At 41.2% G+C, this 15,341-nt stretch overlaps 1 protein-coding gene across 1 annotated transcript in view; it reads right to left on the bottom strand.

Annotated features, from left to right (window-relative positions):
• The window catches only part of LOC138296720 (cytochrome P450 2K4-like), a 478,978-nt gene that overhangs the window by 436,457 nt on the left and 27,180 nt on the right, over positions 1-15,341 (bottom strand). The window lies entirely within an intron of this gene.

The following is a 15,341-nucleotide window of genomic DNA, read 5'->3' as shown; positions in this document are numbered from 1 at the left end:
CAGGGAAATCCTCACTGACAATGGCCTAAAGCAAGGGTGCATCTTAGCCTCACTTCTATTTAACCTGTACACAGCAGACATATCCCTGGCCTAAAGACATGCTAACTTGATACCGGCAAACATTTGGAACCTCAAAATCACCCTCTTACAATATGCAGATGATATTGTCTTGTTAGACCACTCACAAATTGGGCTTCAAAACCCATTAACTGCCCTTTATGACTACAACATAACAAACAAAATGAAGGCACACTTCTAAGACCAAAGTAATAACCTTTGGGGGGACGTCTAAATATTAGAACTGCAGCTGCAACATGGGTCCCCTCAAGATCAATGGAACAAACTCATTCATGTGTGCCATATTAAAGCCAAGGCTGGATTTATAACTACAAGGGCACGCCAGCTAAACAATCTAATAGAAAGCCCCTCTGCAGTACCGATCCAACGAGTGCTCAGGGCATCCCTTTTACCAGCGCTAAACTATGGTCACTATGCTTTTCCAGGACAACTCACTAAATTAGTGAAAATGCTTACAGTTAAAGCTTATAAGAGAGTATTCAAGCTACTGCAATGCATAACGGTGTGATAAGGCTAGAACTCGGCCTGGAAGTACAGAAGTGGGCCAATACGGGCTCTTATTTGAAATGTTATCACAGGATTGTTATGGCCAACACCCAACACAATGAAATCAGACTTTCATCCCATTTTTGACATAAAAACGAATCCTTAGTCGCAGTATCTAACTAAAGTGCTCGACTCCCTCCAAATAGATCAAACAGAACTAAACAAGTTGGTGCTTTCTTGCACTGTCATTAAGACTGTGTTGAAAAGGCAGATAAAAATACTATCTAGGACAACTGACCTAGTAAAATTAAGTAGTACACCTGTGCTAGTGGCTGTGGTAGCATCTTACACTAACAGCTTGCACCACCTGTGAGCACAACCATATCTAATGTGTACGACTGGGAAAGCCTGCTTGACACAAATCATGGCTGCAAGGTTATTAGCCCTCAAAATCAAGGAAATGAACCCAAAGTGGCACTCTCTTTCCATGATTGTGAATTGCAGGGTCTGCGGATATAAAACATACATCTGCTATGCCAGGCATTGATGAACGCACATTTCACTTTATTAAAACCTCTCTTTTGACATCTTGGCATAAGAACTTGCAATGAGACAAGGTTACTTATGTTCTCTTTGAAGGAGCCATCTGATCCTGCTTAATTTGGGAAGTTTGTTTATCAGTTACAAAAGCTGCTGAGCGAGAGCAGCATGACCGTCCAGATTTCTACCCCTTAAGCAGAAGAGTGTTTATCTGTAATCCTCTACAGCCTTAAAGGGCTAATTACCAACTCACTGCCTTTCTAAAGTCCTATCGACATTGTTTGACCATCCTGGGTGTGGCGCTTTGCACATCTTAGCTGGAAATATTTATATTTTATCAAGATAATTTGTATTGCTAATTACCTCTTTCAGCGTTTGGGCTTTGATCAATAGCAATCATGAAATATTGTACACATGCTTTTTCATCCTTTTGGAGTGATTACTCTGCTTGTAGTGTCTTTGTGAGCTCTTACTTTTTGAATTAAAAAATGTTTAAGATTTTACGTTGCAGTTTTTATAGGTCCATCGCTGTTTTGACATAGGCCTATTTAGGGAAATGTATGCGCCTCCTGTCGAAACTGATTCCACTTGATTGTAAAGATTTTAAATAATCACACAATAACATTTCCTACATGGAGGAGACCTTTGACATTTTTGCTAAATTGAATAACAACAGTTACAACTTGGGATCTGACAGGAACATAAGCAAGGAATCTGTCAACTTCCTAGATGTAAAAGTAACAGTAGAGGAAGGTAAATTAACATCTATATTACATAGAAAGGGAACAGCAGGCAATAACCTACTACATGCAGAGAGCAGCCACCCCAAAAATCTGATCCAGAGTACCCCTTATAAAGAGTTTCTGTGGGCATGCAGGAACTGTAGCTCTGACACAGCATTTGAGGAAGAGAGCACTGTAATGATTGCAAGGTTCAAGGAGAGAGGGTACAAAGAAGGTGTTCTAAAAAAGCATAATTGAGAGTTGGAGATGTGAGGAGAGAAACCCTTTTATACCCCAGACCAACTCAGGACAAGACAACCTCATAGGTAGTTAGATTTATTACCACCTTTAGTAACAGAGCCAAATATGTTAGAAGAATATTGAACAAGCATTAATCCATATGTGGCACAGAGGATACTTTATTTGCCTTGGTGGGGGACTACCCTAATGTTACATTCTGTAAAGGCAGTTTACTTAAAGACAAGCTATGTAGAAATTATGTCACCAGTAAACCCAAGACAGTAGGAAAAATTGTCATGGAATTCTACATATGTGGGAGATGCAAAGAATGCACATTTAACCCCAACATTAGACATTTTCGCCCCCCCCCATTGAATGACACAGCTAGATACATTGACAAACATCAAACATGTCACTTAGATTTCTGCATATATGTTTTGGTATGCCCCTGTGAAAAACTCTACATAGGGAGTACAACTTTGTCTGTGAAAAAGCGCATACTGGAGCACATGTGCACCGTACAAACCAGGAACAGACAGTACCCAGTGGCAAGACATTTTGAGAAGGTATATGTTGGTAACAGAAATGTATTATGATACTTTGCTTTGGATAGGGTATCTACTCTTGACAGGGGAGGAGATTGAGTACGTAGATTAAGACAGCTAGAATCAAGGTACAATTTGGAGTTGGATAGCAAAACACCTACGAGGGTTAAATGTGGATGGGGAAATGTACATTAATGTAGGAGAGTAACTGAGACCCGATGTTGCCAGGTACCTTGCAATATACAAGACAATGACATCATACATGGTGACCATGGTTTCTACATTTAGTCCACTCACTAGTCTGGTTTTATATTATATGATTTTTAATTTTGCATTGATGTATGTTTCATGTTTTCACTACAGTGTAGGCATATGTGATCGGAGTAAGGCCTGGCATCCTTGATCTATTGGACAATCAATTTGGATTTCTCATTCACCTGTCCAGGTAGTCAGCAAAAGAGCTAAGATATCTTGGTTTCCAGTTTAACCCACTTAGGTGCAATGTATTAATCAGTTAAAACATGTTGAAAAACTCTATTGTATTTAATTTCAATTGTATTATATCATTGAGGTATTCTGGTTCATGTTCACTTGGGCTGGTTTGGGATCTAAATTTTAATATGAATGGATTCATCCTAAGAATTAGGCCATACAGTTTTTAGATACTGAATAATTTGTATATTGTGTTATTGCACCATTTGAGGTATATTGTGTTTTTTTATTTATTTGTAGATGCCCACTGTGTATCACAGAAACTCACTTTAAGGCATGTTAGAGTGCTGTTGCATATATTTCAGAAACAACTATCTGGATATATCCATATATCTGTCTGCTAATGTGCCCTGGCATAATATTATTGAATATTTGGCAATTGAAGGTACTAAGGTTTGAACTCTATTTCAATAGTCACAGGTGGAAATTGATCATTGTAAAACAGAAGGAGGGTAATAACTTATTTCAAAGTTGTTTTTCACATTATGTTGGACCTTTAATCAACTTTTCTATGTGGTGTTTTAATTATTAATAAGATGCAATATACTTAGCTCCTTTTGACCGCATTTCCAGAGTGATTTATTCATGTTGTTTCTTCACTTGTTTTCTCAGCAAGGCGGCTAGACTGGCAAAACATTTTAGGTTACTGTTTGTAAATGAGCAACAAGGATTGATGGACTGTTAGCCATTTATTTCTGCAGGAGTCTACGTTCCTTGCTTGCAGCGTGAGGAGTGATATATGTATATATATATATATATATATATATATATATATATAAAACCTAGTAGTGGTTGCTCCCAGCTGGTTATAGTAGGATCTAGTTTCTATAGAATTATTTTGCTTTTGTTTTGCTAATAAATTTGGTGCCAGTTTCTTCACAAAATTGTCTAAAGCAATACAACGCTAACGTCAGCGTCGGTCTGGAAAGTTTGGGGGTGATCACATGCGGGATGAGGAAAGGGGGGGTCCCAAAACGCTTTTCCCCATGCATTTTTCCATAGTGATTTTGAAGAGGAATGGCGCCAAACCACTGGACGGAATTACACCAAACTTAGCAGAAAGCTAGCTCTTGCTCCAGAAAGTGATCTTGTTGTTATTTTGTTATTTGGTGTAAGTCTGTTCAGTAGTTTTTGAGAAATTAAAGAAAACAACATTTGTATATCTAGGGATGCGAAAGCTCCATGAACCCTTCTGATCTTGTGCTGAGAGCTGAATGGCTGCCAACACTTCAACAAAGAAGTGTTGGCAGCCATCTTGGGACTTGGCTTCAGCCAAGTCCCAGAAGAAAACATAAAAAAAAGAGAAGGGACCATGGTAAGGGCACTCTGACCCCTTAGCTCTGGTGCTGAGGTCCCAAAGGGACACCCCCCTAGATCAAAAAAGCATTTTTTTTTATTTTTGTCTGGAGGCGCGGTGGATATGCCAACATTGTTTTTGAAAAATCAAGTGCAGGCCCTGTGCTTGTTTAAATGCAGCCCTAGTTGGGCAAGGTCCCGGGGGACATTAAAATATTTTATTTGGGGGTGGGACACCTCCATGAGGCTAAAGTCACTATGTGTGAAGGGTCCAGATGGCCCCCCTGTATCCCCAGGTACTGCCATTTCCCCGGGGCTTTAAACTAAATCAATGCAAATGGGCTGTATGACCACCTGCAGCCCCAAGGACAGATACCTCCCTGTGGCTTTAAACTAAATCAACACGGGGAGCTCCCGGACCCCTGGAGTCAAGTTGATTGCCACCTCCCTGGGCCAAAGACATTCTGAGTGTGGGTGGGGCCACCAGCCTCCCCCTGCAGCCCCAGGGCAGCCACCTCCCCAGGACTACAATAAAAGAAATATGGGGGGTCTGTTGCGGACTCCCAGAGCCCCAGGGACCACCACCTCCCCAGTACAAATAAAACATTGGAGGGGGCAACACAGCCCACCTCATGGAGCCAATAATGTTCCTGGAGACCGCCACCCCCCAGGGCCGGCTCCTGCTCTGTCCCGGGGTGCCCAGCCTCAGGACATAGAAGTTTGTTCTGACTTGGTGGGAGCTTTGACAGGCGTCACTTGCTGGAAGCGGGGGTTTCCTCTGTTTACCTGCCTGCATAGGTATAGGCAGAGAAACATAGGAAACTATTGCTTTCACAGAGAGGGAGCTGCATCTTTAACAGCTCCCTCTCTGTGACAGCATTGCTGGCTATGACAGGAGGTGGGAAGCCAGCTGGGACCATGGGGGCCCTCAGGCTCCCTCCATGGCCCCCAACCATTGTGATTTTGGGGAGCACCCAGATGAAATGGCCGAGCCATGGGGGATGGGGTTCCGGGGGCCAAGATCGGCCTGGGGAGCCCCCTCCCCCAAAAAAATATATAAATGTTTAAGCCAGATCCCAGGGCATGTGCTTCTCGGAGCCAAGATAAATAATAAATAAATAATATATGAAGACTGCGCCCTGGGGGATGAGATCCCTGGGGCCTAAATTGGCACAGGCAGGGGGGGTACCCCTCCACAAACAAAAATTAATATTTTAACACCAGGCCCCGGTTGATGGGGTCCCCAAGAATGAAATCGGCCAGGGGAGGGGAACTGCGTGCCCTCCCACCCCAATAAAAAAAAATCCATAAGGCCGGGCCCTGGAGGATGGTGTCACAGGGATAGAAATTGGCCGGGGGGGTCACGCAGCCCCCCATGGAATGGTAAAGGGCCCCAGGAAATTCAGTACCCAGTGCTAAAATTGGCCAAAGGTCATGTGGAGCATTGAGTTAGGTGGCCAGGGGGGTTCGCTGAAGGGACTGGCCGCAGGCCAGGCCCCGCGGGCAACCACACCAAGCACAGTGTTTGTCCGTGCCGGTGCAAGGTTCGGTGGTTATGGGGGGTCAACCACCGCAGCGCACAGCCATAGGCCTTGCACAACACTGGATGGATTAACATATGGTAGTGAAAATTACTTTTGTTATAAATATGACAGATTCTCCATCAAAGTTGACACCTTTATTCAAGTCTCCACTGCTCCACCTTCAATTCCTCCAGCCAACATCGATCGTTTCCACTTTTCTTCTGTCCAACATTCTAAGTCAAGCTCTCCAGCAGCTGATGGAATGTACTAACATTCTAAGGGTGGAGGGGAGTAGGAACATACTACTTTCTTACTTTATTCATTACAACAATTTTACATTAAAAAAGCATGGAAATTCACTGAAAAAACAAAGGTTATGGGGACATTATAGTTAGGCTCACATTTTAAACGTACAAAACCATAGAAATTCACCTGTTATAGTTAGAGTTATCTCAATTAAATATAGCTTGTGGCCGAAGGTAACCATAACTCATGCCCTCCCCATGCACTGCTAATTACCCCACAATTTACAGCACTCATGAAATCTTTAATATCATCATTGATAATATCAATATTAGGCCTGGGTGGAGCACACGAAATTCTATTCTGTGGAATTCTGTAGAGTTTTTAAAAAACTCTGTGTAATTCTGTAGAGTTCCACATGCGCAGGGTGCCGCCTGCTTGTGGCTAGCTACCACCCTGGCTTATACGCCCTATCTCGGAAGCGCTAAGCAGGGTCAGACGGCCCAACCCTGCTTATCGCTTCCCAGCTCGGGCGCAGGTCTCCACACTTTCTTTCACCAACTGCCCTCCTTCACAAACTTGCTATGGAGGGCCAAGCACACCCCCTGTCTTTCACCAGACTTGTAATCCCTTCATCTGCACTTACACAAAGCCTCAGACTGCCCTTTCTTGAGGACCTACCTAGTCAACAGCCTGGTATTTTCACAAAGTGCCCAGCCCTGCCTGCCACTGGGCTCTAAGGCACTCTCTCATGCCACACACATCTCTAGCTGGTGGGGGCTGCCCGACTACCACGCAGCAGCTGATGCTCTCACTGCTGACCTCAGCACCATACCCCATAACACCACTTCCTTTCCCAGGGATGCTGGGGAGAGAGGTTCTCTTCAAGTGGAACTCTGACTGCAAGTTTCCTTTTTCATAAGCACAGACCCCTCCCCCCATATGCAAATCCTTCCATGCCTAGTACCGGACCCCTTCTGCACATAGAATAGAGAGTGAAACAAGAGTCTTACCTGCTGGGACTAGGCACAGTTCCCGTTGCCAGCGGCCTGGCTCTCTGCCTCCCTCTGCGCCCAGGCTGCTGAGGACAGTGAAAGGAGGGAGGCCTAGATCCGGAGTTGGCACTGGTGCAACCCCTCAATCTTATCAAACAGGGAAAGCCCTTGTACCCCCACTAAGCCTGGGCTATAAACCATACTACATACAAAATGGCAAAAAATGGGGAAAAATACACACAATATTATCACTTCAGTGAAAACCTAAATTAATCACTGGAAAATATGTATTTCTTTTCATCTAGGATGACTATGCACAATTTATTTTGGTCTTACACAATCTTACTCTTCAAAATACATTTCTCAAAAGGAGCACTTTTAAAGATACAGCACCAAATAAGGACATACATATATATATCCCCTAAAAATATATAAAAAATGTGTGGTGGATTCACCACCGTCCTTCAATCTTCCTCCGTTATTTGAAGAAAGTGGCTATAAAGTAGTCCCATAAAGCCCAGTCCACAAAGTACTGAGGTAGTTGGAACCAGATATGGAGAGTCTGTTATTGTCCTATGCGGCTCAATCCCTTTAAGTAGAAATAATTTTGTATTTTTAAAAAACTCCTCAATATATATGTCGCCGCGTGTCGTCCTGGCAAATTATTGGCCCCATCAGGACATAGCAAGACAGAAATACTTGTGTATCTGGCAGCTTACATGTGTTTTATGTTATTATCCAGTAAAATGGGATGCCTTAGTCTTCACCACAAGAGGAGCCTTCAATCTCCGCTATTCGCCCTTTCGGAGCAAGCATCTTCAGACTTCAGCAGGGAAACAATGTAACCAAAGCAGCCCAATCTGCTTGTTGAAAGTATCTAAAAAAGAACCTAATTCTTCACAAGGAGGACCACGCAAATCACCCTGTCGGAGCTGGCGTCTTCTGATTGTGGCGGGAAAACAATGTATCCACAGCAGCCCATCAGCAGCAGGTTCATGCTGACCAGAAGAATTTGTCATGCAGCCCAGTTTTAGGCAACACAGCGCAAGTGCAGATTGTCTGTGTTTGTGCTGTGTGGCCCATAAATGGGCTGCAGACTAGTTATGGACTACACAGAAACTGTGCTTGCACTTTGTGGCCCAAAACAACTAGTGCAGTGAGCTCCGCAACGCTCCGGGGCAAGCAGGGTTTTTGGCCAAACTCTCCAAGAGGAGCACGGAGTGCCAAAAACTCAGTTAACTCTGCCAGCGATGCGGAGTTTACCACCCACCCTTAATCAATATAACATTTTGCAGTTACATTTTTGACAAATAAACTGTGCATGGCAGGGGCGCAAGTTATAGTTACCTATGTTTTTGTATAGATATGGGAGGGTTATCTGGCATGAGAGTGGCTGTGAGAGTGTCAGTCTGGATGTGAGAGTGCATACATCATTGTTTTAGTGGAAGCCTCAATGTGTCTGCGGGTCTGTGAGGGGGTGCATGAGGCTGTCAGTGGGTCTCTGAGTGGGTGTATGAGAGTGCGTGGGTGTGTAAATATTTGAGTGGGTCTGTGAGTGGGTGTGTGAGGGTCTGACTGGGGCTGTGAGTGGGTGTACAAGGGTCTGAGTGAGTCTGTGAGTGGGTGCGTGAGTGTCTGAGTGGGTCTGTGAGTGAGTGTGTAAGTGTCTGAGTGGGTGTGTGAGTGGGAGAAATTGATTGAAAGAGAGACAGAGAGGGAGACAGAGAGAACATGGGAGGGAGAGAGATAGCAAGTGTGTTAGTCTTTGATGTATGATATACTTAGAATGAGATATTTCTGTACAATTTAAAATAAAAATGTGTCTGTCATGGTTAATAAATAAAATAATTTGTACGTTTAAAGAGAAAAAAAGAGGGAAGCGAGTCCAGCTGGACTCGAACCCTGAATGTTCAGTGTGTTAATGTTTTTTTTAATTTTTTTTCGCTCTTTATTGGGCTTTCTGGGACTGTGAGGAAGCCCTCAATAGCCCCCCTTGGTCATATATATATATACATTTTATTTTATTTTTATTTTTTAATTCTTAGTTAGGAAAATGGCCATTATGGGCTATCTGGCACCGCAAGGTAAGCCTCAAGGCTTACCTTGCCGTGCCATTTCTTCAGCAAACAAAGACCTGCTATAACAGCAGCTCCCTGCTTGCTGAAGCATATCATCTCTGTTCCTTGCATGCATGCAGTGGACAGAGATGAAAGCTCAACTGTTAAACAGAGGAGTGTCTGGTGTGGCTGCAGCTTCAAAGCTTCAGCCAAGCCAAAACAAGCACCAATGTCCCTGGGGTGGGCACCCCGAGACATAGGAGGAGCTGGCCCTGGGGAGTGGGGGTCCCCCAAGGCCATCTGTGGCTCAATGAGGGGGGCCGCACAGCCCCCCTCCCACATGCACATAGCCCCGGGGAGATGGTGATTCCTGGGGCGAAGGGGGGTCTGAAACGTACTGCCTTTACATTATTTAGTATGTGCCCCGGGGTAGTGATCCCAGGGGCGGGGGGCCATCGAGCCTCTCTCACATATCAAAAGCATTTTTGCCCCCAGGACCTAGTTAACCTGGGGGCTTTTTTAAAAACAATCCAGGGAGCCCACGCTTTATTTTTTAAAATCTTTACCATGGATTCCCAACCCTATTGCGATTCCACAGCAAAAAGTTTTAAAATGCTTTTTTGCACTGGGGAATTCCCTTTGGGACCCCAGCAACAGAGCTAAGGGGTAAGGGTGTTCATACCCTGCCCGTTTTGTATTTTTTATTCTTTTTTTCTGGGACTCGGCTAAAGCTGAGCCCCAAAATGGCTCACAACACTTCTTGGTTTGAACTGTTGGCAGCAAATCATATCGCAGCATGAGATAGGGAGGGTCGCAAATCCTTTGTGTCCCTAGATATACAAATTTGGATTTTCTTAAATTTCTCAAAAACTACTGAATGTATTTACACCAAATAACAAGAGGGCTCTTTCTGGGCCAAGAGCTACCTTTCTGCCAAATTTGGTGCAATTCCAGCTAGTGGTTTTCACACTATCACTGTTCAATTTTTCCTATTGGAATTAACATTGGAAACACTCTAAATTTCACCTCCATTGTTCTCGGCCCCCGCTTGACGGATCACCCCCGAAACTTTCCAGACAGCAGCTCACATGAAAATTTTGGTAAACTTTTGTGAAGATTTGTCAAGCAGTGCCAAAGATATAGGCAAGCAAAAAAAGCTTTTTCTATAGAAACTATGCTAATTATCCACAAATTATGGCACCTTTGATAACATCATTGATAATATCAATGTACATTTTGCAGTAAAATGTTTAACACAAAACTGATCATGGCTGGGGTGCGAGTTATAGTAACCTCAGGGCACGAGTTATAGTTAGATGAGACAACTCAAACTATAACTGGTGAATTTCTAAGGTTTTGCACTTTTAAAATGTGAGCCTAACTATGGCATCCCTGTAACCTTTGTTTTTTTACTGTGAATTTCTCTGTTTTTTTTTAATTCTATTTCCTAGCTATACCGTCCCTATAACCTTTGTTTTTCAGTGAATATATATATATATATATATATATATATACCAAAATATAAAAATACTATATATATATTTATATATATACTTTTACAAATATATATATATATATAGGTATATATATAGGTATATATACATATGTGTATATTTATTTTATACTTACACTTACCATGACAAGGCATCCGTTGTGAAGGCCTGCTCATTGTAAACAATTTTGTTGCAAAAGCCTTTTGTGTAAAGGTATTTTTGTTATAAGGCCTTTGTTGTAAAGGCCTCCCTTTGTTCAGCTTTCATTATAAATGCTGTTTCCCCCTTCACATACCAGAACTTGTACGGGCAGCCTCCCTTTTCCCACAATTCGGCCAAAGAATTAGGCAGCACAGCAAAGTGAGTCTTTACAATCCTTATTTTTAAGTTCCTCCAAAGAGTGCAATAATGCAAACATGGTGACATGTTTCGGCCGGAGCCTCCCACTTGGTTATAGAGATTTTAAGTTTAGAGTGCCATTGATAAGGGCAAACCCCATTTCCCACCACCTGTTAAAATAATAATGACTAGACTGCCACATACTTTTTAGGTATGATCTCGCACTCTTTCCGTCATATTGATGTTATCGTTTTCACAAAATTTTGGACGGAAATGGAATGAAGAGTAATATACGTAGTTTAATGCAGTCTTTACAGATTAATGTTTTCCTGGTAAGGTACCAAAAATTTTCAACGTGAACGCGAACAACCTGAACATTTTCTAAATGCATCTAAACGCATTTGCCTATAACTCATTTTCTCTGACAGTGTTTCACAAATTAATGCAATTCTTAGTTAAATATGCACTCACCATGCACTTCCCACATATTAAATAACTCATTACATCTTCTATGACATCCTTGAGAATATCTCTGCAACATTTGCTGTTAAATTATTGATGTTAAAGCTGTGCATGGTGGGACCATAAGTTATAGTTATTTTAGGGCATGAATTATAGCTACTTAACATAACTACAACTATAACTGCTGAATTTACATGGCTTCTGCATATAAAATGCAAACCTAACTCTAATGTCCCCGTAACCTTTGTTTTTTAGTTCTCTCTATCTAGCTATCTATCTATTTATATATTTATATACATATATTTAGATAGATAGATAGATAGATAGATAGATAGATAGATAGATAGATAGATAGATAGATAGATAGATAGATAGATAGATGAGAGAAACATTTTTCCTCTCAAACATGGTTCATACATTCCCAGCAGAGGATCACCATTTTTTACAAGATAAAACCATCTTAGATTAAACTGCAATTCCTACAATTAGTAGGGTACCATTGAAAAATGACTTTTATCGTGACTAAAATATGTTTTCACCTTTCCTCTGTGCTTCTTTTTTGACCCTCACAAATAGGCATTCAATGGGGCAGACTTCTTTGTTCGCTGCCACAAAATGGACTCCCCACATGGCCCAATGATCAGGTTGTGGCAAACTAATCAGGATTGACTAGTCTCCTTTAAAGTGGAAAATCATAGCACACCTGAACACCAACAGCTCACATATGCCTACTGTTTTAACCCCTTTATGACCACCAAAGCACCTAGTTGAACGCAAATGTTTAAAAAAACAGCAAAACAAATTTCCACCCAATAATGAAAAGCACACTTCCGGAGTAAAGTGCTAACATTCTGCTAGATTTGATGTAATTCTGTTGCCACATATGCATGGCCATACTAGTACCATGAAAACACAAAACACAAGAGAAAAAACACAAGCCCAACAGCCTTCATGATTAGAATTACCAGAAAATGTTCATATACTGATTCATTAGTAATCCTGAATACTATTTCTAAAATGTAATGTAAGAAAGTTATGTTATTTCAAAATTCACAACCTATAACTGGTGGGAGGTGAAGGGTAGATAGTTTAGGATGTGGCACATCTTAGCTTGGGAAATGTTTCGCTTTTTGTTTTTTACGAGAAAGTGACCATCAAGATATTGGTCAATTTTACTTCAGCCCCCTTTTGATGATTGACTTTTGGGAGATTTTGCTGCATTTTATTATTCTGTTAATAACCAGTAGTCACAAGGTTCTGTCTGTTTTTAAGTTCTGGAATTAAAACTTGAGCTTTATTTTCTGATTTTCTTTTTTATTTTTTATTTACTCCTGGTGTTTGCCACAAGGAATTTTCAGAGGAATTGTCTCTAGTCTTGACAAACTCACCCTTGCTCGTAACTAGTTCTTGCAAATGTAATGGAGTTTCAGACCAATCCAGACAGTAATGCTACACTACATGGGCCAGAATGAATGTCATAGTGTTTACAAATTGTTCTTATAGATATATATACATATATATATACATATATATATATATATATATATATATATATATATATATATATATATATATATATATATATATATATATATGTCAAGTCATTTCACAAGCAGGTCTCTTGTACCTGTTCTAAAAAAACTCAACTAGCTATGGGTACAAATTAGGCTAGTTCAGCCAGCTCATGAAGAGACACATCTGCATATCACCATATGAGGGCTTAGAGTAGTCAATGGTGCCCTCCGCCAAGAAGAGCTAAGAACACATTATTCAAGTTATAGTACTTGATGTGCTTCCCATACAGAAATTGTACAACCATTGTTCAACTGAGTTGCTATCAGTCTTTAGCATGATTCAAAGTCTAGCTTAGGCAGCAGTGACATTTTCTGCTCCCAAAGACTTGTGACAGCTGAAGCAGATAAGGCACAAAGTAGGGAAAGGAAAAGAGGAAGAGCAGGTATAGATAAAGAGTCCCATACTTTGTTAGCATTGACACGATCTATAACCCAGACAATCCAAAGGCTTACTCAACTTTGCCACCATTTTGGCATGTAAGTGTTGGGAGGGGGAGACAACCACAATTGGATAGTAAAGAAATGGCAAAATATATTGGAATACTTCCTGAGCAGATGACTAGAGAAATATCACATAAACTCAGGCATACTCTAATGGTATATGTTGTGAAAGGCCACGAATAACCACACCCAGCGGCTTAGTCAAACAGTTTAAAACAAATGCTTTCCTTAAATCCATTTGGGCTGCATGTTAAATCCCACAAAAATAATGTCTCACACTTTTCACCCTAAATCTGAACCCCGGTAATTTTGGAAGTTAAATGTACCATGGGATTATAAATGTAATCTTCAGTGTGCCTGTAGAAATAGGAAATTGCAGTGAGGTTGCTCCTACAGCCAATTCATGGCAGTTAGTACTACACCTAATTTCTGTGGTAATCCCTTACTTTCTGTACCACTCCCACCTGTGGATTTCGCCAGCTTCTAGCCAGCAAAATCTTCAGGGTAGAGGAATTACAGAGACTGTAGTGTCCATGCATTTTTTATAAATACCAAGTTTGCTGGAAACAGTCTGAGGTGAATCTGAAATTACATTGACCTCGTAAAAAGATCCTACATGTAAAGCTTTTTTTAATAAGCTATTAACATCACAGAGAAATATGTTTCAGCGACACTGCATTCAATTTAAATATCAATTCATTTATTTTGTGTCTATTATTGACAACACTCTTCATAAGAAACTGGTTATCTCAAGTTGATAGTAATAATTTAGGAGCTCAGACACAACCATGCTTGAAATCACAATGTGTAGAAAGAAATTAACTCTTCTGCAGTATTTCTAAGGTGTGGAACTGTATCCCCCTGATAATCAGGATGAATGCATCTTGCCAAGTCTTCAGAAGTGAGATGAAGGCTTCTCCTTGACTCTTATATAACTATTTGATCAGCAAAATGGTATTCCCTCACAAGTGAAACAATATATCTGTTACACTGACTGAGCTTTTTCTCTAGTGCACTGTACCCTATTGGCAATCTAGGGAAATCACTGGATTTGTATATATGTATAGTGTCAACAACTGGGCATCTTATCTAAATAGACTTTAGGCTTGATTTAAAGTTTGGAGTAGAGAGTACTTTGCTGAAACAGTGAGGGGAGTACTCTGTCCACCAAACTGAAGGCACGCCTGCCCAATTTGCAGGCAGGTGGACTTTAAGTATGTCAATTATGGAGCCTACTTCAGTTCTGTCACCAACATACTACTCAGATTGCCCGACAAAGTACTGGCCATCAGAGGCTTACACATAACACCATCGCCCTATTACAGTGGATGTTATGTTTTTTCCTTTCTGAACTTGGTGGTGAGGGACAGTAAAGTAAACATAATTACCCCACACCACAGAAGACAACTTACATGGTGTGGAGTTCATAATTTTTATATTTTGCAATACCAAATTCTGACTTTGGTAGTTTGTTTTAGAAAAATGTAGAACATTGTACAAGTTTGATGAACTCCATTCGTGTTCGATGGGGTTTTCCATCAAACCTTAAAAACATTTTCAGGAACCACCGTGGTGGTGGTTCCTACCAATGTTTAGAGATGTTTGTGGGTCAGATGAACATTTCAAAATTTGGCTAATGGGAGGTCTGTGGGGGTGACAGAGCAAAGTATTCTGTCACCTCACAGAAAGTATACTGTCTGCCAAAGGCTAAATCAAGCTCTTAACTCCCTCCCTCACAGCAAAACATTTTCATCTATCTGTACCTATGCATATTGCTACCTTTCAACTGTTACCTCATGATCTTTCATGTAATAA

The sequence above is a fragment of the Pleurodeles waltl genome, chromosome 5 (genome assembly GCF_031143425.1).
Source record: "Pleurodeles waltl isolate 20211129_DDA chromosome 5, aPleWal1.hap1.20221129, whole genome shotgun sequence".
Lineage (NCBI taxonomy): Eukaryota > Metazoa > Chordata > Amphibia > Caudata > Salamandridae > Pleurodeles > Pleurodeles waltl.
The sequence above is the reverse complement of the archived record's forward strand: the minus strand, read 5'-3'. Positions and strand labels throughout refer to the sequence as shown.